We start from the raw sequence: 3,759 nt of genomic DNA, 5'->3' as shown, positions 1-3,759 counted from the left end.
ATGAAAATTCTAAAATAAAATCAACTTTATTGTTATACATAAGTGTCACACTTCATAACACTATTAAAAAGTACTTTTTATTATTTTTCCTTGTAATAAAAATATAAAAATATATATTTTAATTAATTACGCTGTAAAGCATTCCTCTTTGAAATCAACTCTCCTCTGAATATGTGTACATTCATGGGCCCTTGATTTAAATGTTATAGGATTAAAATACTTTCAACCCTCAAATTAATTTAATTGGACAGGTATTAAATTATGTATTAAATTACCATTATAATCTAGTCTACCTTGCAAGGCAATAGGTCGACTGCCCTTGCTTGACACTACTTCCAGGAGCTTCGGCTGGACTGCTCTTGCTCGACACTACTACTTCCAGGTGCCTCGCTTAACTGTTGTTGAAGAATGAATTCATATGTTTGAGGTAAGAAACTTAGTAGCCTTAACTATTTGCATTTTTTTTACTTGTCCCCAGATTTGACCCACTGTCGTCTTGATGGGAGAAGGTTTCTTCAACGTTCTTGGCAATGTATTCTGCTAGGCCATTTCTCCTCTCAAATTTATTCCAATAAAGTCCTGAATCTTGTTGCCGATTTTGGATCATGGAAAAATTCGTGAACAGCCCACAACTCCCTACAGATGCAACTCGCGTGTGTTAGGTAATGGATTATAAAGCTAACTTAGTGTACTTGAGGAAATGAATTGAGACCCCACTCCCACTCCCACTCCCAAGTTCTAGTGTTAACTTTAGGCTGATTGTTGCGAAAATGAGGTGCATGTCATTTTGTACGAGGGAAAGCCGTTGCAGTAATCACCACAACTACCTTACCGTCTTTGAAACATTGATGCCTTTTGACTGATATTATTTAGGGAAGAGGCCCTGTTGATTATGGAAGACTTGATGGGGAGGTTAGCATAACAGTTCCCTTCAATCCATTGCTAAATTTCTTGAGTACTCCCATGTAACAAAGGCATATTTTTAAGTTCTTCAATAGCTTGGTGAATTTCTTCATTAATTTCGTTAAATTAACAAAGGCATAACTTTAAGGTTTGAAAGAGGAATGAATATTCTTAAGGAAAAACCCTAATCTCCCAAGTTCTTTCTCCATATAAATATGCCACAGGCTTCAGTGTCTGCATTGAGTTTCAATTATCCACAATCTCCATTTCAATGAGAAGTGTTGTTGTATAACTCACAAATTCTGTGATGTCATCAGCTTCGTCTCTCAGATCCCTACGAGATTGGAATTAAATAACATCATAGAATGCAAGTATTCGTCTTTTTTCATTTGTTTACTGATATTTCATTTAAATAACATCACAGAATGCAAGTATTCATCTTTCTTCGTTCGTTTACTGATATTTCATTTCAGTGGGGACTTCAACACTGGTGTATATTCTTATGGTTTGCTTTCTCAACAAAAGGTATGATCTGTATTTTCATTTTCATTCATTGTCTTATTTCAGAATTTTTTGTACCAATGGCTTGTCTTCTGAGGTTTATTTCCCCGTGATTGAGAGGCTGCTGTTGAGGTTTTCCATTTCTATGTTATTGCTAATAGTTTCCAGTAAATTAACTTCTGAGAATCAAGAAGTTTGAAACTCTGCTTGTATAGTGTTTTTGTGGGAAGTATTAAGTAAAATCAAAACCTGTTTAGATATTATGAATTTTTAATGACACCCATCTCCGGTGCATGTATATAACTGTATTTAGCGTATCCCAAGATATTGGAAAAACGTTTAGTAGAATCTACTCCCGTAAACTATTTTGGGAAACTCTAATTGCAGGAGGAAGCAAGTTCTAATCCTTCAGGACAACTGTGACTATCAGGAGTTCCAATCACATAGAAAATCTTATAAAGTTGATCAACCACATTATAACCATCGAAGAATGGGTAGCAAGAAAAAAGTTGCACCATAATAGCACCCACCACCCAAATATCGATTGCGAAGTTATAATCTACGGATCCAAGAAGGAGTTTGGGTCCTCGACTAGGAAACTTTGAATATTTATAGACAAATCCAACCCATAACATATTATCAACAATAGAAATACTAAAAATTTTAGGGAGTGAATAATTTCAATATCATTGCATTCACATAACAAAATCATTCGGATACTTAGAAGACTAATTGTTCTTTGTAGTAATGACAAAATTATAAATAATTGTTAGTTTCCCTTCGTCTTTCACAATTTTTAACTCCTCTACATGAATTTGAAGTCAGGTGCAGTTCTATAACTGTATTTAGCATGAAAGAGTCCTTTGGCAATGTTTCTCGTTGTAATTTCTAGTAGTTTGAAGTTATTTTAATAAGATCTATAACTTTAATGGCCCTTTTTTAGGGTGTCAATTGTCTCTTATGGATAATGGCTAATTCTTTCAGTATAAAGTATTATTTGCGGGCTCGAAAGTAGCCTAATGCTTGGTTAGCAAAACTCCTAGGTCTGATAATCCCTACTAACTCTTGTTGGGCTAAGAATCCCCTTACAAATAGCCAATACACGAGAGAACATGCCCCACATTCCCACATTCCGCATACATTCCCTCCATCTGTAGTCTCTCATTCAGTTAGCCCGCATTACCGTTGTCCATTCAATACACGTTCTCCCATTCTCACATTCGTCATTCAATCTGCCTATTCAATATGCACCCGCTTTCTGTTCAATGCGCACCCACCATATTCAATGTGGTTGGTGTGGTGCTTCAACGAAAGCATAAAAAATGACCCAAGAGAGAAGGAAGCATCTCAAACTACTAGCTATGCTATTGCCTTTACTATTGATGGCAATGACTCTTACTAAAGTTTAGAAAGGATGGTAGATGCAGTATTGTGAATGGTGGTGTAGATCTATTGGGTGGCTCCTCTTGTGGGAGAGGTTTTGAGGACCTTTTGTATAAATTTCACCTGTAGAACAACACTGATGTATGCAATATCCTAAAGCGTAAAACTTGTTCTACTTCTACAAAACATTAAGTGGAAGCATAATAGAATTCATGAGCAACATCATGTATAAATAGATATAACTGAGTAAGAGAAATAATCACATATAACACAAGATATATCACTGGGGAAAGCACCAACATAGAACCCCAACTTTGTATTAACAATCAAGTGGAAATCCTCAACAAAAAGAATCAGCTCAAAAGCTCTCATGCTCTTCCTACAATCAAATGATGAAGCTATGGACTTCCTAGCCCCTATATATAAAGGCTACACCTTAGGTCAAAGCCCCTATTTCCTTGTGCATTTTTTATTGGGGTCCAATTACAAAAGCACATGTAATTGGCCTAGTCATACGTACTGTCACAGGAGGTCCAACTACGCAGTCAAGAAAGGACAAACATTCCTTCCTCATGCAAGAATTATTCACTAGGAATATTCTAGCAAATTATAGTACACATCCTCTGTATCTGATCTCAACTGGGTCTCTGCCAGACCTTCCATGCATCAGTTATCCATGAGAAAATACTTAGTTATCAGTTGTCATATGCATGCAAGCATTAACACACTAAATATAGAAAATTTAACAACATGTTAAATAATCTAACTGGACTTGACTAAGTTAAACTAAGTCAACTAATCCTCTCAATATAGAACTCATCCTCTTCCCCTTTAATCAAGGAAACTTCGTCAATCAGGGGAGAAAATTTAGGAAACATTCCCAAATAATATGGAAATTAATTTGCATGTTCTCAAAAAGACCTCTGGTTACACTTCCTCAACTAATTAACTCATGGGAATTAATTAATTAAT

General features: G+C 35.6%; 1 non-coding gene across 1 annotated transcript; it reads left to right on the top strand.

The window, feature by feature from the left end:
• Positions 1-1,166: 1,166 nt before the first annotated feature.
• Positions 1,167-1,272, top strand: LOC149209437 (small nucleolar RNA snoR97). The gene has a single exon (XR_016253158.1). It is a non-coding gene; the product is annotated as a small nucleolar RNA snoR97 (small nucleolar RNA).
• Positions 1,273-3,759: the final 2,487 nt, after the last annotated feature.

This window comes from Pinus tabuliformis, chromosome 1_2 (genome assembly GCF_031772625.1).
Source record: "Pinus tabuliformis cultivar Carrire ecotype Pingquan chromosome 1_2, CPIR1, whole genome shotgun sequence".
NCBI lineage: Eukaryota > Viridiplantae > Streptophyta > Pinopsida > Pinales > Pinaceae > Pinus > Pinus tabuliformis.
The sequence above is the reverse complement of the archived record's forward strand: the minus strand, read 5'-3'. Positions and strand labels throughout refer to the sequence as shown.